General features: G+C 42.4%; 1 long non-coding RNA gene across 3 annotated transcripts; it reads left to right on the top strand.

The window, feature by feature from the left end:
• The first annotated feature begins 36 nt into the window (after positions 1–36).
• Positions 37–22,032, top strand: LOC126034478 (uncharacterized). Of its 3 annotated transcripts, XR_007504640.1 has the most exons (5): positions 37–1,335; positions 3,381–3,573; positions 4,799–6,981; positions 14,699–14,813; positions 15,478–22,032. It is a non-coding gene; the product is annotated as an uncharacterized LOC126034478 (long non-coding RNA). The 3 variants fall into 3 exon arrangements; XR_007504638.1 differs by lacking the exon at positions 3,381–3,573; XR_007504639.1 differs by lacking the exons at positions 3,381–3,573; positions 14,699–14,813.
• Positions 22,033–26,675: the final 4,643 nt, after the last annotated feature.

Raw genomic sequence — 26,675 nt, 5'->3', positions numbered from 1 at the left:
CCCCCCTCCCATCTTTCCCCCCTCCCCCCCCCCCCCCGCCACCTCCCCTCAGCCTCGCGCTCGCTCTGTCGGCCCGGCGGGCCCCATGTCGGTGCGACCGGCTGGGCGGTGGTGAGGGGCGGCACTTGACACACAGCCCCGGCGCGGAGCGGCTGGTGGTGGGTAGGAAGGGATGGTCGGGCGCTGCCCTGACTGGAAACCCCGCTAGGGAGGGCCGGGCCGCCCGTCCTGCGGCTCTGCGGCCTGCCCCCGGCCCGCCGCCGCCGCCTGTGGTGGCAGCGAGGGAGGGAGGGAGGGAGGGAGAGGCGGCCCACGGGACGCGTGGGCCTTCATCCACACGGTCCTGCTTTCGGCTTGGGAGATTTTTGGGCTGGGGGGGATGGAGCACGGGCAAGATGTGCTGTTTGAGGGGCTGGAAAAATGTGTGAAAGCCAGAGTGCGGAGCCCAGGGTTGCCTTGCGGTACCAGGCCCGTGATCTGTAACCCTGTCGCCAGCCCTGTTAGATGTTCCCAAAGACGCCTCGTGCTCCACAGCAGCGCGTCCATCGGGATAACCGACGTCCCTTTCTCTCCAAGTTCTTGGGGTAATGCAGTCCCTCTCTTCCCAAGTTCTTGCAAGCCCTGGGTTAGCTATAGCTCAAAGACAGGTCAAAAGGACATGATGGTTGGTTTTAAGTTGATTTAGAACATCAAGAGCTGGAAACGTAAAAGCCAGGGCAGTCTAAAAGGGGTCAGAGATCCACCGTTGAAGTGTGTTTTAGAAATGCAACGTGCTGCTCTTTTTACGTGGTTTATTACACCTTTGGATGTGAACAGCCTATCATTAGCCCTGCTGTAAAAGCAGGATGCCCATTGCCTGCAAATAATTATGGTATATCTTAGCCTTTCGCTTATTTCAGTCCTAAGTGACATAGGCACTTTTTTCCCTAGTGTCACTAGTATTTTCCAGTTACAAAGGGTTTAACTGATAAAGGTTAAAAATAAATGAGCATTTACGTTACTAGGAAACACTTAGTAAGCAAATAGTTAACGTGGTACGTTCAGATAAAACTTTTGCCCAGAGGAAGTCCACAGCAGAGTGTAAAACTGACAGGAAGTTGCAGTGAGGCTTCTGGCAAGGAGAGTGGGTGTGGAGGAAGCACAGGCTTTCTGTTTGTAGCACAGAGATAGAAAAGGGATAAAAAAAAGAGAGATTACATTTCCCCAAGTTGCATGATGGAGAGTTCCTTGCCATAGGTGTTTGGAGACCGTACAGCTTCAAATGAATTGTGTGGGAGATGCTAGAGCTTAGAGGAAACGGAGTCAAAGAATGACCGGTGAAATGAACTGCGCTTGGTAAGAGAAGCTTCATCTAGATTCAGGGCATCCAGAAAGTGACGCATTTAAAAAATATTTTTCTTTTAGAGTGTTGCTCCCAAATCCCAAACGTCATAAAATCTCTTCCAAAGTCCAGACAAATCTCTTGGTGTTTTACAGCTTAAACCCTTGTGCAGTACTTTGATAATGAATCCCTGTAAATGACGGATAATGCAAGAGAGCTCAGGTTGTGAGAAATCAAGTACATAGAAACCAGTCCTTTCTCAGCGGGGCGTCCTGTGCGGGGCAAAAATCATTAATGAGAGATGGCAAAATAGATAAAATACAGCCTCTCAAGTAAAAATCATAAGAGCATCTCATGCAGTTATTAGCTGTATAGCGTGTTTACTCACCAGATTAAAAAACATTTCTGTTTCTTTAGTCTTTTCTGTCAGTAGGTATTATTATCAGCACCCAGAAATATTCAGAGGCAAGGAACAAAAAGAAAGATATATCCTCTGCCCTCACAACTTTCTTCAGTGAACTAGATTAATCACAAATAACAAGCAGTGTTCCAGGAACAGATGTGTGCCATTACCGTAATAATATTTTACAGTGTGCCTTTAATTGCCCTGTGTTTTATAGGCAGTGGGGCAAATACTGCTCTTTGCTATACAACAAGAAAACAGGAAGGGGCCTCTGGGAGTCTGAGTGAATCTCCCATGAGCAGATCTTGGCGTTCTGAGTTTCATACAGGGGAATCTGAAACTCAGTATTTTAGAAGAAGTGTATATACATGTATATACACATATGGTTTACTTAATATAGACGTGTTTGGAGATTGATCACTGTAACTAGAAGAAATAGGCAATTAGGATCCATTCTGAGCAAGAGACGGAGTGTTCCCTTTTCCGAACTCTCTCAGCCACATACTTTGAATGTAAATCGGGCCCTTAAGTTTGGATTTTCCTATGAATCATCTAGCTAATCCTCAGCGCAATTCGTAAACCAGCTTTACTCATATCAGTGTGACTGGCGAATAGAAATTGGTGCGCTTGTTAAGCATACTCACCTGGTACTCCACAGGGCTTGTTCTGCTCAGCTTGCTAAGCTTTTCACATGTGCCTGAGCTGCTCGCTGATGGTTACTCAAGCAACTGTGCCAGTGCAGAGGTGCTCCTATGATAGAGCAACTCCCCAGAGAACTGGGAATATGGAAGAAATGAGGGAGATAGGGCCAAAGTGCTGTTGTGTTGGATAGGAACAACACAGACGCATCCGCTTTCCTTAGAGGGTCTGCCTGCACCCAGCACTGACCTGGAGTTTTTAAAAGAAGGAGGTCAAATAGCTAGCTGCCTGCTCACCGAACAAAAAAACCAGAAGAGACCTGCTTGTGCCCCTAAACCTTACTGACAAATAGACCTTTCCGAAGCACCGTACCACTTGTCCTTTGGGCTGTAACTTCTGTCTCCCAATTTACCAGTTGCCTGCCTGTACTTCAAAACCCTCCTATTTCAATGACCAGTGCTTAGCTGGAGCTAATTCAGCCTGCTTATCACTAACAGGGTGAGATGTCTGGTAATGTCATGTCTGTTGTGAGGAACAGCTACAAGGGAACATGGAAGATCCCCTCTGATGGAAGAAGAGGAAGAAAACAGTGACGCATCTTGTTAAAAAGCACTGTGGAATTAGTGGGGGCAAGGGGGAGTTGATAGGTTATTTGGGGAAAACAAAGGAATATTTTTTTAAATGATGCTTTAATAAAAGCTTGACAGGGTGGCCTTTGGTCACCTCCATACAATTTTTCTAACTTTGCCTGCATTGTTTTAACTGGGGCTACACAGGTGTTGGAGCGAAGAATGTGGCTCTATGTGTATTGCAGTTTCATTACTGCTGAAATACAGCCATCTCTGGGACAGAATGCAGAGCTGGCTTGTGCCAGCAAACTCTGAAGTTTAATGGGCATGTGGTGCCAGGGAATGTTGTGCTGGCTGCATGCCAACTAGCTGTGAACTTTTCTAGAAATTTGTCCTGAAGGGAAAAGAAATGTCATTCGGTTAATCTAGGAGGTTGCTTTGCTTTCAGAGAGGAAGCAAAGTTCTCGTCTTTTCTGGTGAATGGACTGAAAGACATCGATTCTTAGCTCAGAGACTTGGTTGTTCCAGCAAGAGAGTGTTTACTAGATCAGAATGTGCTTTGGATCATGAGAGCAATAAGGAGACATCATCTCCAACACTAAAGAAGAATGTCTCTTATTTCTGAGACATAGATGTGTGAGGTATCTTCAGCATTTTTTATCCTTCAACATGATTTTCGTTTGATATTTCTCCATACTCAGAAGATTTAGTCATGTAGAGTGGGAATACCTGCCTGCCTGAATAGTTCCTTGAGACATTTCAGAGACGTGTCTTCCCCTGCAAACTCGATGCAATTTCTCTGTGCCTTCATATCTGTTGATACAGCTTCAGCCTGAGATTTTTACACTGATAACTAGTTTATCACCTTCATTTCTGACATAGCTTCCATTATACAGTTCTGCATCTTAACCTCTCTTCATTGCATCTTCGTGATGTATTGCCATTTACTAATCAAAGTTGTTTAAACAGGGGTTTAATCACAAGCTCAGCTGAAACTTGAACTCCCAAGATTTTTTTTTTCCCAAGCCTTTTTCACTTTCCATATGTTTACCTCATTGTTGAGGAAAATCCTCTGCTCCTCTTCCTCCTCCAAACTATCTTGAATTAATGCTTTTTCCTATCGCTTAGGGATGTTCCATGACTCTTCCAGTTTACCTGCCAGTATCTCTTACTGGGCTGACACTTCTCCCTGCTGTTGGCCCAAATCCTACTATTTGTTCCTATAATACAGCACTCCCTTTTTCTTGTGATTTGTCTCCTTCCCTAGCTTGTGATAACTGCTTTGAGGAGCAAGATTTACCTTTGTTTTTCTAAGCTGGGGAAGAACAGGCAATGGACCTACTGCAATTTAAATTGTAAATGTTAGCATTTATTTACAGGGGTCTCATTTTTTAATCTATTTTCTCCTGTCTTTGAGAGACTACTTCTATATCACTGCAGTTACGTCAGATAAAGCAAGGAATAGCTGTTTCACAACACGGCTGTTGTGAAAGCACAGTACTCTGAATTGCAGAGAGATTCAAGAAAGTGCCCTGAGCTCTGGAATTTAAACTCTTAAAAATAAGGATTAATTTGGTAAAAGGAAAAGCCTACTTTATTTTATCCTGTGTTGAAAAGATATTTCAAATTGCATTGGACAACCAGCTGATCAGATAAGGAGCAAGATTGTCAGAGCAACACAGCAACGTTAAGTGTTTTAAAAGAGTAAATGAAGAATAATGTATCCAATTGGAACTAGAGAGGGAATGTCATTACCTAGAGCAGAATCTGTCCAGGATATGGGTGAACACTTCTCTCTCAAAAAAAGAGTCACACGTGTTTTAACAATTTCAAAGCTTCAGAAGTTTTACTTCCCTGCTTTTTCAGGAGAACACTTTTAGCAGCACATGATGCACAAAGAAGATTACTACCTTCTGAATCACCAGCTCCTGTGATACCTGGATAGTTCTTCAAAGTCTTCCATGAAAGGACTGGGTACAATGGCAGTTAAGTGATGATGATGACTGATGTATTCACAGTTTAGATAACACTGCAGTATAAAGTTCTAAACTGATGTTTAGTTTCCCCCATTTATAATTCTGTGCTCTTCCTGAGAATGTCCTTCTTCACTCTGTTACCATATACTTTAGAATAATGCATTGAGCAGAATAGAATAGCCTGAGCAAAGATAGTACTGGGATCTTAGTGGTAGTCCCAATCAAGTGTATGGGAAGTGGGTGCTTTTGACTCTGCTTTACCAGAACATGAAAGTACAGAATTTTGACTTGGGAAAAGAGTGTTTATAATTATAACTGAATGTCAGTACCAACATTTTAACTGTTGTACCTTTCTTTTGTTCTTTGGTTTTTGATTTTGCATTGTTACTCTTCTTTAGAATACTCATTTATATCCAGATTCAAACTCTGCTGGAGACAGAGGAAAAGCTACCGTTGATTTTAATAAGCTTTATAGCAGGACTTAAATTCAGCCCTTGAGGAATGTGCAACGTTTAGCAATACTTGCATTTAAAATATATATTCACTTCTGGTTTATGTCAATATTAAGACAGGAGCAAGTATATTTAATGATGACAGGTCTAAAAATACTCTGTGTTTTTTGTCCTGCTTCCCCCAGCAGCAGAATTATATCCCAATTAACATAGCAATTTACACTGAAATATAGCTATAGATATGATTTTTTTGCTTCCTTTCGTTTCTGTCCACTTCAGAATCAAGCCTTAACACAATGGGCCAAAAGCATTCACGGGGAAATCATTAGTTACATTAACAGTTCCTTAGTTTTGGTACTCAGTTTGGTTAGAAGAACAAAACGTACAGCACAGAAAGGAGAATTTATTTCCTAACTGTGTGAGATCATTTTCTCCTTAGCTTTCTTTGTAGACATGGCCTTGTTCTGCCATATCTTTCCTCTGGCTATGGAAGCTGTTGCTGAAACTACAATCAGGAGAGAGGTCTTAATGAGGATTGTTAAAGTCTACACCAAGGAATACACATGTTCCTTGCCTTTTAAAGCTAGCCAAAAAGCAGGATTTTTTTTTCCTTTTCATTAATCTTTTTTGCAAAACAAATGCGTTGTGGGTTTTTAGCTGATAAAAATTTCTTTGTTTTACTTCTTTCTTAATGAGTCAGTAAATGGCAAACCCCTCAAACAACCATTTTATTACAGTGTTTAGCACTAATTCAACTGTGTATTTTAGTTGGGAGGCGGTATTTTAGTGAAACTGTATCCCCCAAATAACCAAGGTAAAAAGAGGAAAATGTTGACTATTATGCTGATTTTGGATGAGTGCATGTATTCAAACCATCTCCAAGTAAATTGCTACATCTGCCACAGGCCAGGGCTCACAGTCTGATCTGGAAAAGTTTTGATGCTTTTTCATGTCAGATCGGTGGCATCGGAGCTGTGCAGAGACATGCTGGTGTCCTGCTCTGCATCCTCTTGCTCCCTCTCGCCATACTCTTTGCAGCTTGCTTGTTTCATTTTAGCCTGGTTTATCAGCTAGTAGGCCTACAACACATTTGCCCCTTTCTGCTGTCACTTTCAGAAGGACTCGGGTCAAATCCCTTCTTGTTCCTTAACTGGCCTGAGGTTCTGAATAGATTATTTGTGTAATAGATTTATTTTATGAATACTTTCATTTAACTACTATGCAGTTCTGCTGAACTTCAAATTGAAGATTTCATAATATCCTATTCCCGTGAGATGTCTGTGTTGTTATATTCAATTTTTATCAATAAAAATACGCATTTGAAATGAAAATGCTGTCCTCTCCAAACCTTTCTTACAAATTCAGAATTGCTTCAAGGTCCCAAGCCTTTTAACTACCTCTGTACTACACAGAATCTTCTATTACATCCTCGAGCAGCAAAAAATATATTCTAATTTGAGCTATAGACAGTATTTTAACATTCAGAGGAGGCTGAGTGAAGAGGAGCCCTGTGAATCACTACCAAAGATAAGGACGGAATGGAAGCTGTTGCCCTGGTGTTGCGTTTCCTTGCGTGAAGGTGATACTCCTGTTGCCCTGGTGCTGTGTTTCACGTGCTAAGGTGATACTCCACTGGCTATGCCATTTGTGCAGTCTGTTTTGTGTGCCATGTGGCATTTCCAAATTCGGTTCAAGTGAAAGAAGACAGAGGGCCATGATTTTAATTATGTAATATAAAATAAAAATTCTATTTTTTAAAAATTATATTTTCACTTGAGTTGTTAGTTTTGCTCCCTGCTTTTCCTAACTCTTGTTGTTTTCTACATTTTTCCTTTTCCTTCCATTCTTCCTTTTCCTTAAAAAATGAAAAAATTATGGGAGTTTCAAACTCCAGTGAGGACACAATGGTTTGCAGTAATGGATTTCATGCCGTCTTTCTCTAACTCATATAATTTTGTCTAAGCTTTATTACATATTATTCCATTATTTTATAAAACAGCAACTTTCCTCCTCCTCCTTCCTTCTTCTAATCTTTATCTTTTCTCTTGTCTCCCTTTTGCTTTAACACAGCAGTTTAAAGATTGCAAGTTAGTTCTGGGGTGGGGTTGTGTGATATAATCAACTTCAAGATAGTCTTTAGATTTCCTTTCTTCCACTACAATACTGAAATCTATGCTCAGAGATCAGCATTTACTCTTACTTTATTTCTTTATGCTCCTTCAATGATATAAAAAGAGAGGACTGCAGCTTTTTTTCCTGAAAACACTCTTAGACTCTTAGATTAGCACAATGTTATTTAACAGTTTTGGTATATAACAGTGGATTCAGAGAAAGAGCAGTGCCTTGGAGATAACAGTCATTTTCTAGCCAGTTCTTGCGAATAGCTTTTTATCCTTTAAGTGAGTTTTTTTTGTCTGTCTTTGGGCATTCAGTAATGGAGGAAAAGCCCTCAGGAGGGAATCCTTCCTTTTATAGAAGAAGTTCTGAGGCGCTTCAGACTTTCCCAGGTTGGCCCATGTCCTGCTTTCCCTGTATCTGCTCTGTTCCAGGCATAACGTCGTATTTTAGTTCCCAGGAACATTCTGTGCATGGTTTAGGCTGTTTGTGAAGGCAGCGTGTGTGGGGATTGCAGTATACGGGCACATGGACTCCAGAAAGTGAACAGAGCTGCCCACATTCTTTAATGTACAGAGAATACCGAGTGTCATCAATTCACTGGGCCAGTAATTCTCAGCATTTTCCATACTCAGGATTTCTGCTCAGCTAGCCAGAGTGTGATTAGATGGCTCTGTCAGATTGCAGTGTAGGGAGGACAGTCAGTCATGACTCCTTGCCATGTACATACATTCATGACACCCATGTTGAAAGGCTGTGCATGTACTTGTCCAAGTCACACTCTGGAGATGTATTTTTTAAACGTTCCGTAATAAGCTAGCTATTCACAACAGAGTCATGAACCATTCTGTCATATAGATGCCTGTCAGCTCGTTACAGCTCATTTCAGGTTTGTTAGTGTATTTCCAAGGCGGCTTGGCCCATAATTAGAAATCCTAAACACCACTAATAAGTCTCAAGCCCATTTTCTTTCAGAGTATATCAGTGGCGAAAAGCTTGCCAGATGAACCTATATGGAAACTGTCATTTCCCTGAAGGACAGTTAAAAACATATCATCTACCCAGCGTCCTGTGGTTTGGTACCAGTGCCACATAAAATAGATTCCATGTAGTTACATGGAATTTGTAAGATGGACAGATCAACCTTAATTCTGCCCTCCTATATACGCAATCACATAATATATAAAGAAATTACAAAATTCTTCAAAGAATATTGTTAAATACATGTCTAAAGTGAAATTGAACTAATTGGTTATTTGCTTACCCACACACTTCATAAACATACACATGGAGGCAAATAAACAAATACGCAATTTTTGAGACATCAGTTTCCTAATAATTTGTCCACATTTCTAATAGGTTTTGAGTGACAGCAGTAATAATATTTGGGAAAATGCACCGTAGCTATATACATGTAAACATACTGTTAGGATTGCTCTGGGAATCCTATTTTTGGATTTCCACACTTCTTTGCAATGAAATGTTTGACCTTCATGATGTATTAACATACAGATTTTTTTTTTTTTTTTTAATTTAATATACCGATGAAATTGGGGCAGAGAACACAGATGACTGCCTCTGAGCCCTCAGGCTCCTGATTATCTCAGGATAACTGTGCCTTCCTGGAGTTGCTCAACTGCTGCATTAACAGTCTTTACTGTGAAGAAAGCAGCATTAGATAAACATCATTCAGAAGGCTATCTCTAATTGTTTGAGCCTACAGAAATGATTTGCCCCATGCATCAGCAGTAGATAGGTGTGGTTTTCAGATCATCAAGAAATATCTTTGGCTAGTATCAACTCGGTGCTGTGTCATCCTCTTGTTTGAATTGACACTGAGTGTATCACTTACTCATTCTAACGTACTTGCAAATCTTGATTAAATCACAATAGTTAAATGTCAATATATTCACAGCAGTTTTATAGGCTAGGGGGTTACCTACCTTTTTGTGTGTTTGAATATCTCATGCAGAGACAGTAAAGGACATTTATTTATGCCTGGGTGATGGCTAGCAGCTAAGGGTGGCACAGAGAAGGTGCAGCACTCAACAGAGCATCCCAGTAGGTATCTTCACTCCCCGATTAAGCAGCTTTTTGAAACAAGCTGCCATCCTCATGTTTGCAGTCGTGACAGAGAGCAGATCTAGGGAGTGAGGAGCTTCTACAGGGCCACCACATGGATTCAAAACTGGCCAGTAACTCCCCTGGAGCAGGAGAGCTTGCGGTTGTCCTCTCCGTGTGTTGCGGACAAGGGGTGTTTTGAAGATGACCCTCTTTGCTTCTCGGCTTCACATCTTCAGTGTGTGTTTGCTCCTTTTTACACACCCACCATTTTGTCCTCCTGCATATGCCACCCAAATCTTCATCTAGACATCCTGCAGTTTTCCCCCTGCTCAAGTTCCGAGGCTGTGCACCCCATGTCACTCCACCTGGAGTTCATCGCTCCTGTAACTGCCAGCACAGAAAATGGGGATATACCCTACAGGAAGCCTGGCAAAGCAGAAGTGTTGAGGTGCTTGGAAACTCCAACTGGAAGCTCTGTCCCACATAAGTGAGGCCACTATTCCAGTAAATGACATCTATTTCTGCTGTGTAAAACTAGGGAAAGATTGGTTTCCTGGGACCATACCATACTTCCAGATTAATTGCATCCAAATGAAATAGAAGGTGCTGATGTTATACTGGCAATATCAGATGTTCCTGTTTCATTTACTGAAAGACGAAGTTCTGTTTTATTTCCCCATGAATAACAAGTGGCCTGGTGGCTGTTCCTGGATGTTAGGATCTATCTGAATACAGTAAAAATCAAAGTCATTCTGTGAGGGAAAGAAAGGAAAATATAGTTTGATTGTTGATTACTTTTTTTCCCCCTTTTGGGTAGTTTTATGTTAATCTGTCCTCAAAAATACTTTATCACTAACAGTTTGGATATTGACAGAGTACCTATAGCACTGACTTGCCATCAGAATCTATGTCTAGGCTACATCTTATACACTACTTTTCTTTAGATCTTCTCTCTTGTTTTGTCTCCAGGGAATTTAGTTTGAACTAACATAGCTCCTTTTTTTTATTTTTCAAATTTTTATTCATATGTAACTCTAAATATCATACCCTGTGTCAAAGTATCCATCACTGCCTTGTGCAGATATGTATCAAAGCACATACATATACACTAATATTTGCCATTTATTTATGCAACACACATTATTTTAACGACATACTACATATACTTACACATACCTATCACATTTAATTATTATATAGGGCTATTTAATAATAAGAATTACAACTGTGTATGAATGTATATGATGAGAAAGATCATAAGAGGATTGTAACAACATGCTAGCTATTACTAGTGGTACTTATCTGCAGAGAGAAAGTTAACCAAAATAACTGTAGTGGATTACGTGTGCCTGAAAAAGTAGCTGTCCTGGAATTGTCATTATAATTAAAATTCATACCTTACTTTAATCTAGAGAAATGTTACAAGGTACAGAAACCCCATTGTTATTACAAATAAATTCCCCATGAGTTGAGAGATACATGTTGTGAGCGTTTATCTGTAGGCAGAAGTTACTGTACTTTTTACAAAGACGACGCATTGCCACAGAAAGGCGTTAACACTTCTGCTCTAACAGTGTGGTTTGTGAACATTGATGGCTTCTGAAGCCTCTCCTCTTTCCAGAGCGAACACTCACAAATCTGCTGTGGGAAGAGATAAATAGTTAGACTTCAATCCCAGCCTGCTTCCACTCCTCTGAACGGCTCATTCAGAAGCACTCAGCTTTACAGACATTTTATCCTGAGGCTTTTATCACTGAAAGGAAGCGGGGACATGACTTCCCTGTTCCCACCGCCCGCTCCCCAGGTTGTGCATGGGTCCGCTGCCACAATAGACTGTAGTCATGTTTTAGCAGCAAAAACGAAACAAGCCATAGCTACAACAGAGAAAGAGGAATAATAATAATAACCTCAGCTTTTCTCAAGCTGAGATAGATCCGCGAAGTGCCACTGGTATTTTAGTTGCAAGATGACGCTATGTGAACTTGTTTAAATGATACAAAGTAATCCATTATAATTATACTGATTAAAATTGGAAGGATGGCAGAGCAAGCACTTTTGCATCATAGATATTGGCTGTGAGGTTTTAAGGTCTGAAGATCGTTTGTTCAGTCTCTAAAAAAATGCATCTGTCAGTGCAAAGTTTAGCAGTTTAACGATACCTGCATTCTATGCAACACATATTCCTTCATTTAAACAAGTCGAGGGTCTGATCTCATATTTATGACCAAACTAAAACTTACAGAGCTCTGAGTGCACAAGGAATGCATAATCAGATTTTAAGAGACTCAAATCTTCAGCTCACAGCTGCCTTGAATATCCCTTAACAACATCTATTCCTAAGGCTTCCTCCCAGCTCAGAGGGAGAGGAAAAGATATTAATTAAGGGTGCTACGCCAGTTCATGGCAGCCAGAGATCCAACCTAATAGTTACAGTCCACAATAGAAAGAAGAGTCTTGATGGAGATCTCCAGGATACATATGCTAATTACCCCAAAGATAATTACTGGGTGCAATGGTAGGAGATGATGAGTACTCTTTACTCACACTGGAACCTGTGGGCCAAGTGTAAAATGGTGCCGTCTCCTCTGCTACTGGCTGATGAAGTATTAACATGAGAATCAAAGATACTCAGCAATGCTAAGGAAAAAGTCCTATATGAAAACTGCATACATATTAACCAGCAGCTCTTTTGAGCAGAGCAGGAATTTTCGGATTTATATTGATAGCCAAAAGGGGTGCAAGAAACTGGCTGGTAGATTTCAAGTAGTGAAAACTTTATTTCTTTCTTTCTCCTGTCCTGTCACAGTAATCTAATATTTCTTCTGGGTTTCTCCATTCCACATGTTCTGTATTGTGTCCAGAAGGTTTTCCCTATGATCAGTCTGAGATGTCGATCTGCTGAAAGGATTCCTCTGGACCAGAAGACAACTTGGCAATGTGGCCCGTTGTGGCCATCCTGCAAATCTTTTGTCCATGTGCGACAGAAGCTTTCCCGAATGCCCTCAGTACATTTATAGCATAGGACACTGCAACAGAAAGAGAGTGGGGTTGTGAGCTTAAATTGAAGTTTACTCTGTCATCTAACACAACATTTCTGAAAGGATTTAAGAGCACAAGCACATAAGAAATACCCTACAAGATCAGACCAACGTTCTGTCTGGTCCTGTATCCTGCCTTTGGCACAGATGGGAGATGTTGTACAGGTAGAAGAGCAAGCATCCAGAACTGTTGCATCGGGGGTGTTGGAGGGTACCTGGTGCTTTTGATACTCATTTATGGACCTGTTGTCCGTGCATGTGTTGGAAGTTGTTCAATTGTTGTTCAGCTGAAACCTGACTACATGTCTGAAAATACTTGAAAACTCAGAGTAAGGTTAGCCGCTAATGCTGTGCACTAAATAGTTGCAGTTTTATCAGCATGAATTCAAGTCATAGGAAAAGAGAAAGAAATCAGTTTCTCTCTCTTGCTTCTTGGACTATATCTTTTCCCTTTAAATTCCTTGGTTCCATCTCTTATTTGCAGCACTTTGTCATATTACTGTTGCTGTTTGAGTCCTGCAAGATTCCCAGTGTACCTCTTTGTACACATTGCCTTCTTTCCAGTTCCTGAATATTTTTGCATGTTAGTTTTTCACTATTTCTTTTCTGTTCTTTTCTGGTTCTTGTACTCATGTTTCCTTTCATACCACGCATCCATCTTGAAGGAAACAGCTTAGTGTCATCTAACTTGTTGCATTATACTGCATTTATTTTAGAAAGATTTTTCAAGTAGTTTGCAGAAAAAAAATCTGTGACCCTTTGTGCTTAAACTGGATAGCAAATGTGGCTTCTCATGTGGGTTTCTCAACTGAAAGGCAGAGGAAAGCATTTGTGAACAAATAGTGGTGGCTTCTGATACGTGGGAGAGTTGAGATAGGTGCCTGCGTTTCTGTTACAGTTGTCAGCAGAAACACCATGTGAGATACAGAGTTATGGGGAGGGGCACAGCCACAATTTGGAGGCAGTCTACTGACCCCCATCTGGCACTGTAGTCTATTTTGGACCTTTAGAAGTCAGTAAGTCTCAGTGGCCAAGTGAGGAGCCACCAGACCAGGTGCCTGAAGCGGTCCCAGGATTTAGTGCCGCACGTCCATCCCTCACTTGTAGACAAGTTGTGCTCGCCGCGAGGTGAGGCTGGTGAGACCCTCGCCCCCGCTGTCCTGCTAGAGATCATCCCCTCTCCAGGGAGGACCAGGGCAACCTGCGGGGTGCGTGTCCAGAGACATTGCTGTGAGGGCCACGAAGCCATGGAGGTCCATCTGGTTGCCTTCCTCAGTGCCCGGGAAATGTCCACGCAAGGCACAGCAGGGAGTTTCCCAGGCTGGGTCCCCAAAGCCGGGCACAAGGGCACGAGCCAGCTGGGGCAGCCCAACCGGGTCAGAGCCAGCAGCTACGCGGTGTGCTGTGCAACAGCATTTCCTTCTGCCTGGCCTTATGGTTGTGCTGCTCTGCTGCTGAGATGTAGTCAGCAGTTTTAAAGCTGCTTTAAAGCCGGCGGTTAGTGATTGTGAGGAGTGAGGGGACACAGGGATCTGCTAACTTCAGTCCTCGTCAGGTTTGCCAATAAGTAGAGTTGGGCCATATCTACAGGTTAACAGTCCTTTGTAATGAATGTTCATGTAAATCAGAACCTTAATTTATTAACTGAGCTGAAGAAAACACACCTCCTTCTCTACCATGCACATTTAAAGAGTTCTGCCAATAAATTAAAAATTGCCTCCAAAATACTTTTCATTCCCCACAGATCATACAGCACCTCCAAAGTCTGTCTTACTGTCATTCTCCCAATCTGTTTTACACTGCTCTTCAACAGAGCTCATACCTAGCAGCAGTTCTTCCAGAGTGCTATGTGTCTATAGGTCCTCCTAGGCCTGGTGCCTGTTCTTCTGTTTGTCTTGAACTTAGTCCTCTAGGGACATAAGCAGCCTTGTCATTAAGAAGCAGATGGAGTATAAGGTGTTATCGGTACAACTGCAGGAAATTAAAAAAATAAATACATCTGCATTGTAAGAGAAACAAAGCTCTTAATTATTCAGAATTCATCACCTGCTTGGGACAGTATAGCTTTGTGATTCATTAAAAGCTTCATTTTATTTTTATTTTTTTTCCAACTTTGTACAGTTATATCAACAGTCCCTGTAGGCCTTTCAACCCCACAGTCTGCAAGCAGCTCCACCCTGCAGATGCAGTTTTAAGGAAAGCCACAATCCTTTTATAAGCTAGTTATTATTGAAAGGTAAGGCTACACCTTGGGCACTAATTCTTCCCTAGCTTTGCTACGCGGGGCAAATATGCAGATGGCCTCAACTTTTCATTATCTCCTCCAGTGCAAAGGGAAGTTTGACCAGAGCCCCCCAGTGAGGGAGCAGACCTGCCGCTTCATGCAGTAAAAAGAAGTACTTGCTGTACAAGACCTTCCTTTAATTTTTTTACTAGGGTATCACAGGAAGGTCAGATGAAATCTGGCCCTAGAGCATTTAATCTGACTAATTTTTTTGGTGCAGCTTCTTTCATGTAAACAGTACAGTAAAGCACTTTGCAGAACAAAGGAGTATTTGAGAAGCCTGCTAAAGATGTTGGGTTCATTAGATTCACATAAGGCCAAATTCTGTCCTTCAGGACACACCTTTCATTAGGAGTTAGATCATGTATCCAGGGAATGGAAGTTATCCTTTAATGCAGCCGTATCAAAGAGATTCCACTTGACGTTTTTCTCATTTCCACAATTAGAAATGCTAGCAGAAGCCCTAGAACAACAGTTAGTTTTTCCTTTGATTTGTTCCATGTCTCAGGCTTGTTGCTTAATTTTTTTAGAATTCTGTATGACCAAAGGAGAGCCCTGTTTCTGTTGGCAACTTGCAAATGGCTAACTTTCCTCTCCTGCCTTTGCTCTCCCACAGAAACCAGCTCTTCAGTTTCAAACTATTTCTTGGCTTCTGCAGAACGAGAAGGAAGACGTTGTTCCAGGAAGGGATCCACATGTTGGCGTTCATCGCCCAAGGTCTGTCTCTCGGAGTCATCTGGGCCTTCCCTGCGAAGACGTGGATGGAGAGTAGAAAGGCTTTGTTGTGTTCCACAAGCGATATGGGAGGTTGGGGAGGCAGATGGTATCAGCAAGACAAAAAGAAATGAGGCAAATTTGCAGATAAAAAGTCAGTAAACGTGCTAACAGCACTAGGCAGCAACGTACCATCTAACATCCCTCAAATGGCAATTCTGCTTGTTGGGAGGTGGAGAAGAATGGACCACAGAAAGTGTCTAGGCTCACATGCTCTCCATGAACAACATCTTCCACTGCCCACACTGAAGACAGAATACTGGATGAGATGGATCGTTAGTTTGACTTACTGGGACATTTCTGCTGCTCTTAATTAGGACCTGATATTTGAAATTATTATTGTTTTTCAGTGAAATTTTCATAGCACTTCGATTGTAATAGCGATCGTGAATCAAATTAAATAAGGAGAAGTCATGTTTGTCCTACTTTTTATTGCTGTAGGGTGCATTTCTATCTTGTAGGTGTTATTCCTTACTTGCAGCACATCATATAACTATTGATGTCTCAGTCTGTATTTCTGAGGGGGTGCATCTAAAAGCCACTGCCTGAAGGGAGAGAGGAAGGGAGACTGAGACAGCTGGAAACAGATAATGTACCAGATGTGGGCTTGTTCTTTTAAAACCCAAAATTTCTCTTCCCATTTTTAAAAAATCTAGGTTTTATTCCAGGTAGGAGGGTGATCAAGTCTGACACAGTGAGTTTTTTCAGGCTCATATTCTGTTATCAATCTGATTTACCTCACTTAATCCCTTTGGAAATTGTATCTGACCTAATTTTTTCAGCAGTGACTCTTACGGCAAGAACAAATAATAGGGGTGACCCTGTGCATTCCTGCCATATCTCTTTCTCTGTAATGTAGATTATTCTAGTTTCAGTCCACATTTGTCTGTGAAGAGACAAAGTCAAAGACCAGTTCAAAACAGCCAATACACTCCCGCAAATTCACATTTGGCAGTACTGTAAGTGAGTAAATATTGCCAACGTGTATTGATTGCTTTTTCTGCTTCAGCCAACAGACCTGAAGTTATCTGCCAAATATTAGGTTTTCTGTAAATGACACCTCACATTGCCTGTTGTTGCATGGGCTGTATCAATTCACTGTGAACCTCACCTGCTCTGAGGGTGTTATTGGCTCTATAGGGGATTCTGCTCTTTTCAACAACAGATTTTGTGATTCCCCCTTTAATCCAAATTTAGCAGAGAAACAGCTTGCTAATAGCGAGACTTCCAGTTATGGCCATTTGCCACCTTTTAGGGAGCTGTCTATCTGCTCACTTGCTGTGGCACCGCAAGGTGGAAACCTTATAAATTGCTTTTATCTCTCTTGGGCCTTTATTATTTCTCTGTGTGTGTGTGTGTGTACTTGTGTGTGAGTGTTTGTGTAACCTGATAAGATGCCTTATGGTCTACTCTGTTAATACGCCTTCTGTGTCGCTCCTGCCGCGGCCAGCAGCCGAGCTGCCCTCACCACTTGTGGTGGGTGATGGAGAATGCTCAGAATTCAACAAGTGTCCGCTGGCTCAGCTGATTTTTTTATCCCCTACAAAGGCAGGCCTGCAGTGCGGAGGAAAGCGCGCTCTGCTCCGAGGAGCAATATTCTAGGCTGCTGATGGTCTTGAGGGAGATGCTGTTTCGGATTCAAAAAGAGATGGAAAAGAAAAACGTTTCCCCAAAGAAGTTCTTTCCATTTGCCAGAAACAGACCCGTTTTATGGAAGAACTATGGAGCTGGATGCTGTTGCGTCATCTCGATATGGAAGCTGAGCAAAGGAAATATTCTATTGAGTTATATTGTTCTTACAAGGATTATAAAATAATTACTCCTTGTACTATGATGAGGTCTAATAGGTCCAATATCAATGTCCTAGGCATTACAGAAACGTGGCAGAGACATATCCTGCTTTAACAAAGATATAGGCTATTTCAAGAAGATGTGGAAATTGGTTATTGCTGCTTTTGACATGACATCGGTGGTTATTGTGAAGACCCGTATGAATAAACAAAATCAATAATGCAAGATGAATGCCTCCCTTTAACAGCAACTGCCGCATGAAGTAGTTCGTTTAAGAAACCTTTGCTGGACTGGAAGGTGTATGGTGACTTATAAATGCTTTCACTACAGGTTCTTTTTCTGCCATGGTCATTAATCAACTCAAACTTTCATTCAGCTTACTGCTATGAAGAAAATCGTGCTTCTTGTATTGCGTAGCTACAGTGTGATGGGGAAACTTCAGACCCTTCCTCCTCTCGCCGGGCTCTTCCTCAGTGCATCTGTGTAGTAGCAGCAAAGGAAATGAGCTTAAGAGCTCCTGGCCTAGCGAGTATTACCTTCGTTAGCTGTTGGTACTGAGAACAGCCCATGTGGGAGAGCAGCTGGAAAAGGCTTGAACGCCATCCCTTCACCTCACCTCACTGGGTTTCTGTTCCCCATTCCCCAAAATGGGCTTGAACTAGGAGTGATTTAATTCCACAATGAGATTCCTATTGATTGGATCAGTCCCTCAAATAGAAGAAATATCATCCTCAGTTTCAAAGTATTTGTGGTGCTAAAAGCCTCTAGTTTTTTTAATCTTTTATTTTTAAATGAAGGGAAACTGAGGCAGAAAGGAACAGTAGCACGAGGGACAGAACTTCAAGCAGAGTGGTCTTCCTCCCTTTTTATGCAGGGGGCTGTGATGGTCCTCCTGTGGGGTCCTTGTGATAGGATGGATGGTGCAAGCTGCTGATTAACTGTTCTGAACGAGCTTACGGCTTTGCAGTTGGAGGGCTAATGGGTAAGGAATTATTACCTGCTCGTGGATCTCAATTATGCAATCTTTGTCTCTGGTCTTCTGTGAAGCAAGGAAATTGAAGCAGAGATGAAATTTATTAGCAGGACAAGCTGCATTATGAATGTGGTAAATGCTGATGTCTTATTGCAAATGAGGTATTTGCTAAATAGAAATGCTTTTAAAACAGTATAATCCTTCACTGTCCCTCCAGGACAAACAACTGGAGAGCAGTGATTGCAAAAATCATTTAGGTCATGCAAATCAAGCTCCAGCAGCAGTGTTTCATGCAGTGAGAAAGGAAGGCTAGACTGTCCTATTAAGAAGCCTTGTAATGATAAAACATGATTAAAATGACTTAGAAGAAATTACCAAGTGGGGGTCAAGAAGGGCTAAGAAGGGCAAGCTGATCATGGAAATGTGTTTTTAAATGGACTAATTCCAAGGGAGTATGTTTATCATAGTCACACATAAATGGCTGAACAATAATCACACCAAAATTATGTGAAAATTATCGCCCTTACAGGGTCTGAGGGTAGTTTCGTAGCTTTTTATATACAGAGCTGATTTACATCAAGTGACACAGGGGTCTAAAATTCTCACGTAATGTTTTCACAAAAGATGACGATCAGCTTTCTTCTGGACTTAAATTTAAATGTCACTTGGACAAATATCAAGTTACCCAATATTGTACAGTGTAAGCAGAATGTAACAAAAGGTGCTGCAGCTAATGCTGCTGCAGTAAGCTTTATCGTACAGGGGAGCCAGCTCTGTCATTTGCGGATCCTGGAGATGAATTTCCTTTACAATGGTGCTGGCCTGCCAGTCCGGCTGAACGAAGACAGTGTAATTGCTTTCTTTAATGGACCTAAACAATCTGGGATATTTTTTATGGCTGGCAATACCTGCAGGAAACGTATCGAATGCACTGTTTGGTTACAACAGGCTGTGCAGAGGCCCTTCGCAACTTGGAGAGCATTGACTCTCCGGTGTTACTGCACAGCAGAGCTGAGAAGTACGTCTTTATAAGCTAATGGTTATAAACCAGATTGAACAGCAAGCTGTCTCTTGGCAAACACCGAGGAGCATGTCTGTTCCTCCTCCCCTCTCCTTCCCAGCCACCCCTTGCTTCAATTCTCAGAATTATTTCTGCTTCCATCTTTCGGAGGTTTTGGTGCCGGTGGCCCAAGGGCGGTTCTGGTGCATGCAACTCCCCAAAGTGAGTGACGCCAGCCCAAAACCACATGCTCACACGACTGCTGAAGCTCAGCTTCGGACTTGCTGGCTCCAAATTTGAGGAATGCAGATTTTTGATTAGCTACCAAAGCAGGAAGCCAGCTGGTTCTGGGTCTCCATCAGCTGCTTCCCAGCCTTCCTCACCAACAGCATGTGGATGGTGAGGGTGAAGAGAGGTTCAGGAGGACAATGGCTACCACGAAGAGGAAGGGACAACCAAGGCCATCTTTGGCCTGGCCACGGAGTCGTAGCAGGGAAACTGAGAGGCCAATTAGATCTCTACCCAACAGTACAACGACGAGCACAGGAGCTAATTACATACGAGGTGTTACTGTGACAACCCACGAGGCAGCAGCTCACTGAAAACAAAGTACGGAAGCGTAAAGCTGAAACCAGAGGAGAAAAAAAAAAAAAGAGAAGATAAAAAACATGAAAGAAAGGGGAAAAGAGGTACAAGAGAAACAAGAGCAAATGAAAAGGTCAAGATACAATTTGAAAGGATGGGGGAAAAAAAAGAGTTGGTAGTGAGGGGGCAACAGGAGAGATGAGTGATCAGAAATTAAGCGTTTGATAGCCTGGTTAGCAAACAAGATACCAGGATGTGGTGCTTTCACACTGAAGACCCAGAGATGTTTGGGGTGGGGTTTTTTAATCTGACTTTAACCATCTCAAAGTTAGGTGTTCAGCCTGAGGAGGTCTCCTAGGCTCTGTCAGGAGTCAGCAGAGAGAGACAAGTACGAGGGGAGGCTCAGTCGTTCTGTAGCCAGCGTGGATGCGGTGGGTCCGCAGATGTTGCCTTTGCTGTCAGCGATGGCTTTAATTAAATTTCAGGTCGTTTTGTCTCCTTGCCTTCTCGCTCCCCTGCACTGTCCTGTGACTGGTGCTGGTGAAGCTGTTGTTGGGGGTGTGTGTGCAGTGAATTGCCTTGGGAAATCCGGGAGAACTCTCGTGAGTCCACATCGGTCACAGAGTGGCCACGCAGAGTTTGGCTGACCCTGCCGAGGGAGTCTCGTGGAGGCACAAACGAGCGGTTGAAAGGAATGGTGATCCCTGGTTAAGCCGTTGCTGCCAGCGGAAAGGCTGTCCGCCCGTTTGCTGTGCTGGCGGGTGGTGACTCGTCTATTGGAGATGTCTCGGTAGAAAAAAGCTCCGACGGCTGGACCAACCTGGCAGCCTCACTGCTTCACGGCCTTACCCTTGGCCACTAGCATTTCATGTCCGCTACTCGCCACAACCCGTGGTATATTGGGGCTGTAAATGCACGGCCACAGGCTTGGCTTCATGACAGAGGGGTCTGAGAGAGCGCGAGGGAGCCGTTCCCGAGGAGCGTTGGGTGGTTGTGGTGGGCGGCTGGGGGGTGATGGCTGCGCAGCTCGGAGGCCTTTCACCACATCCCATGACTTTTCATACGGCATCTGTATGATGATAAGGTCTGACCTTACAGACCTTCTGTAAGGTCTCCCATATTCTCCCTGCTACACTCACTTTCCCGCCGGGCTGACCGCTTTGGCAGTGCAAACAGCACCTGTGTCAGCTACCTTTCATATTTCAAAACTCTTCATATGTACAAATTTGCAATAACTAATTACAGAAAGGAAACTCTGGTGCAGCAGCTGTCAGAGGGCAGTGAAAATTAACAGAAACCAACTCAGTGAAAACAGTCTTCATTTGAAACAACTAAAATTTAAGTATCTGGCCAGCTTGGATTAAGTAATCTGTGCTGGGCACAGACCTCCAGCAGTCACTGCACTGCTAATGAGTGAAACAATTCTCTTATTATAAAATCATTATCAGTCAATAAAATGAGCTCAAACCACAAAATAAGAGCAAAGTTCAGGGATCTGAGAATTTATAGTTTAGCCCCTTCACTGAAAATGTCAGAAAATTAAAAGAAGCTCCACACAGTGGAACCCAATGCACAAGAACAATCCCCAAGTGCCATAGCAACACTCATGGGCTCTTCTGAAACAAAATGCTGTTTCTAAGGTGAAAGAATGGGGCCTTAATCTTTGCTCCCAGCTCTTCTTGCTCACCTTCATCCCATAAGTATGCTTCACATAGCTGCTAATTATCTAGCAAAATGGAGGCAGGGAAGACAGAGGTGAACACTTGGCTTGAAGAAAAAAGAAGAGCAATACGAAACATATCCAAACTAGACTATAAAGACATACAATAAGAAAAAACAGTGAGCTAGCATCATGCCTACCAGGCACGCACAGTTCCCTGTGAAGGGCCCATACTGTTTCTAGACCCGACCTGGGCTTGTGCAGAGCTGTCTTAGGAGTTACCAAGAGCAGAATGGATAATCAATGATGGCCAATTGACAGCTGACTGTTGCTAAAGTTGGCAGTGAAACTAACTGGTGATTTTTCTCAACAAAAGTTATAACAGAGGAAGAATTTATTACATTACACCTCTCATTTGGCTAGGCTCTGCTCCTCGGGTCTTGGCTTGGCTGATTTTTGTTCAGCACCTTCTTTCCCTTCCATTCGTTCAAAGGGAAGATGTTGCTTTTAGGCGGCTTCAGCAGCTCCGGGGCTTCCCAGCTGGTCCTTGGGCTGCCCGGTTCTGCCTCCTGCATGCACAGCTTTCTGCCTGAAGAGCTGCAGATGGGATCTCTAACACCCTGCTTCCTTTTGTGGTGGTTGAAGGAGTGACTGCTTAATCCAACTAAGTTGCTCCTAGAGGGTTGAAAAAAGGGCAGATTCACAGCGGTCATGGTAGGGCAGAAAAAGAGGAAACGTGTTGGAGAGAAGGGGTTGGAGAAGGGGAAATATTTTATCTAAAAAGGAACTGCCTGTTTTTTCTTAGACAAATTTTATACCCTAGCCACAGAATCACAGTGTATGCATGGTCCCCTGGAATATGAACAGGTGGTTTATTGGGCTAAATTCAGACTGTTTGCAGCCTCGGGAAGACATTACTGCACTGGTTGATGATGCCGTCACAGTTTCAAGGTTATCTTTGCAACCATACAGGAGAGGAGCAAATACCATGGCAATTCACGTTCTAGACCAGAGTCCTGAGGAAAGTTAATCCTTGCAAATTCTAGAGCATCACATCAGAAAAAAAGGAAAATAATTAAAACCCCACAAAAATGGTATAAACTACTACTAAAAAGAGAGCAAATCTATGAATCATAGATTATAGATACATCAATTTAAGACACAGCAGTAGAGTTACTTAGGATAATAGTACTCAGCTGTGTTATACAACACTTTTATTTGTAGATCTTAAAATTCTTTATAGAAATGAAGGAAATATACCTTTGTTTTGCATATTAAAGATATCAAGAGGATTGAATCACAAAGAAGCCTCATGAGTAACCCATGGAGAAACACTGGGTCATTGTCCATCTGGGTCTAGCCTGGACCTTTTTGTATGCCAAAAACCATCTTAATCTGTAGGTTTTGTTGGAAACTGATGCATATCAGAGTCTCCTGTAAGAAACCTTTGGGTCTCTGGTGCATTGCCAAAGCTATAGTTTCAGGCCTAACATATTTAGGATACCTCACAAATGGGCTAACCTTGTAACATATGCTTGCAAACTCTGTAACTAGGCAACTAAAAAAAGAAAAAAACCTCTATGGTGGTTATCAAATTTGTCTTAGGAAACCCTTGTCCTGCTGTGCAACTTAAATCAAGAGATGGTGTTGCAACAGAATTACATTTTCTCTTAAATTATATTGTCTTATAATTCATGCAACTGTATTATCCTAGTTTTACCCTGAACCACTGGTCTGCATTGTATCTTCCACAACAGAGAGGCAAAATGCTAATTTTTATAGGATTTTACCTCGTTATTAAATAATTATGTTATCTAAATAGTAAAGCATTGTGGTCTAAGTACACACATTTTATTTCACTGCATCTCTATTGTTAATGAATAAAAACTAAAGGAGGAAGCATAGCTCTGGGTTTTTTCTGTTCCTCTTTATCTATTGAGGTTTGTAGATCCCAAGAGCCATTGGACTTACTGTTTTGAATATCCATGGAAATACACAGATCACTTGTAGTGAGCGCAGTGCTTGTCAGCGGGGTTCTGCAGACGAACGTTCACTTGCCCCCACCAGCCAAGCTAACCCGTAGCTGCTGCTCATTATGCTGAGTCCCAGTGAACTTCAAGGAGCTTACATGAAGCAGATGTTGCGATGCAACGCGGTGGATGGGCTTTCGCAGAAGAGTTGAGAAATCTCAAGCCAGATTTCTTACCGATCTTTGTGAACAAGCCACGGCAAGACACAAAGTAGTAAGGTATCCTACTTAACACTGTGTACCTTGATATTAAGAAATAATAACTTATTTGAGGAGGTGGCTGTATGTTGCCGTCAGAACAATGTCTTTGAAGATTGTACAGAAAAGTAAGTTATACCTGAAGTATAATTAAATACTCTGAACTGAGCTGAAGGTGATAAAGGCCAAAAATACTGTGATTATCTGACATAGTAATCAATTTTGATGATACCTATGAAGCTTCTCAAAAAAAAAAAAAAAAAAAAAGGTGCCAAATATAGGGCAAAACCACCCTTCCCGCAAGGATATGTGGCAGCTCTTACATAGACTCATCTGTTTCTGCAGAGGGTTCAAATGCCTCCTCAGGGAACAGCGATTCCTAGGCAGAAATGCCAGTGTGAAACGCTCTGTGTGACTGGAGCCAGGAAGAAAAATCAGGCCTTTCATTCTGGATGTATCTGAAGTCATCTGTGAACAGTTCAGGAATCTATATGTCTTTCCAGAAGGAGATTAATGGTTGCCCGTTTCCCAATCATCTGTTCATAGCAGCCGGGCTGTGTGGAACCACTCTTGTGCACTGCATCCTGGAAAGTTCACTATTTGCAAAACATTTTACCATTTTTCCACTTCTGAAGCTTCTAAATTTAGTAATGGTACATAGCTCTGCCTCCCCAGGGGCCTCCAGTTCAAAAGTCCAGCTCTGTTTTGAATGTAAGTTTACAGCAAACAGCACAGCATGACATAGTAGTGGCTGAAGAACAACCTACGTCTGCTCCTCAGGGCAAAATCTTTATCCACTCGAACTGAGGGTGCAAGAGCCCAGGTGAGATGCTTGGGGCTGCGGCAGTTGAAAGCGTTTTCTCTCCTCCTTTCAGTGTGGACTTCAACAGGGACGGGGATGTTCTGCTTCTCCCTCTGGACGGTTGTGGTCCTGTGGCTGCTTGGAGCTCCCACCTCGCGTTGCCTTGCTGAGAAGCAGCCAGTCAGCTGAACGGCAGCCCTGCGGTCTAGTTGCCCGCTCTTCCTCCGCAAAATCCAGCTGGCTGGACCATAGTAATCTATGGAGCCACTCCGTCCCCTCTCCTGCTTACACCACTGCTGTTCACCGTCCCACGGTTTCTGGGCCCTTGGTGTCCTCAGAGGGAAGCAGAAAGCAGATGTCACCCCCCCCCGAACTCCAAAAGCAGAATTTATTCACCACTGCAGCAAAGAGCAATACACTAGAAAGACAGACTTTTGTGTAGGGGAAGATACTTGCACATATTAGAGTCAGAAATATGAGCCTTTGACCCTTTCATTTATTATTATATTTCTTGACCCACATCTTCAGAGAAGGCATTTCAGAGTCTAGAAATGATTTTGGATTTCTCTCCAACCACTTTCTGTTCCTAGTTAGTCCCATGCTGGGTCATATCATACTGAATGTCTCCCATCATACTAATTTCTCTTTCTGCTCCTCCCAGCTCATCTTCCAGCATTTTTATTGAAAGTCTTCCTTTCCCTCTTCCAGCTTGCTGTACAGATCCTATGGGCAAATTCTCCCTGGTCTTCCCTTCTCCCTGTCCACCTTCGGCCCAACGTAACCTCATCCACCTACACAAAATCAGGTGACGTATCCTTGTGGGTACCTTGGACTTCCACCTCTCTGCCAGGGCTTTCTCCCCAAATCTCAGCACCTCGCTCTGTGGCAATACCCAGCTGATGTCAGGTCAAACTGGGCATGCCAGCAGGCTGCAGTGGCTATTGCTGGCCACGCTGTCCAAAGTCATCTCACTGCTTTAGGGTTTCCCCTCTTTCTGTCTGTATTAATATAATAGAGAATCCTAAATGCTTTTTTAAACTTTTTTTTTTTTTTTTTTTTTTTGTCTTCTTCTCGGTAGCACTAGTAACAACAATAAAACAGTTTCTCTAGGAACAAATTCTTAAGTTATGAACTCTAGGTTTGAACAAGGAGCATTTATATTGTGTGGAAAAGAGAAGGCCTTTGTTTGAACACAACAACCAGGCGTGAAGAAACTACAGAAGTAGGCTTGGCCAAATTTTTCAGCTTCATTTTCTGTCAATAAGCTAGTGGTAACAGAACAGAATTTTTCTTGCTGAGCTTAATGCTTGTGCTGTATTATTTTAGATATGCTCCATTACCTTAAGGCACAAAGGATCTGTTTTTTCTCAGTATGCAATAGAATTCACGCTTCTGTTGTGAATTCCTTTGACCGTTATGAGGAATTGCACAGGGAACTGTCTTCTTTGGCAAGAAGGAATGGTGGAAAACAGAAGATGCTGCTTATGAAACTCCATGGGAGTGAGTCTGTCTAGCAACACTGCAGCATAAATTCAGTTCAATGCTTATCAAAAAGCAATATATCTGCACAGTCCCACTATGAAGCCAAGTTTAGATTACTTCTTGAGAACTTTTCTGATAGATTCCACTGTGCATGACAAAAGGCTTGCACCTGAAACCAGACTCAAGTACTTTCACCATGTACAAACATACGCTACAGTTGTGCTCAGCTGTGGGTTTTTTGTTTAAAGGTAGAGATACATTTGTCTGATCTTCTGAAGGAGAATCACATCCTCCATTCATCAACCCTAGTCTGTCAGTTCTTGAAATTTTTCCTGAAATATCTCCTTCAAATATCAAAACCAAGAACCTTAAGCAACAACAGAATGCTGAAGATGTGACCCCCCCTCACCACAAAATGCTGTAGATGAGTAAAATTAGCGTGGGTTCCAGAGTGACTAGACAACTTAATGAAAGATGAATCCATTGGGGGCTATTACATGCAAAATCACCATGTCTGGTT

Source organism: Accipiter gentilis, chromosome 34, assembly GCF_929443795.1.
Source record: "Accipiter gentilis chromosome 34, bAccGen1.1, whole genome shotgun sequence".
Taxonomy (NCBI): Eukaryota; Metazoa; Chordata; class Aves; order Accipitriformes; family Accipitridae; genus Astur; species Astur gentilis.
The sequence above is the reverse complement of the archived record's forward strand: the minus strand, read 5'-3'. Positions and strand labels throughout refer to the sequence as shown.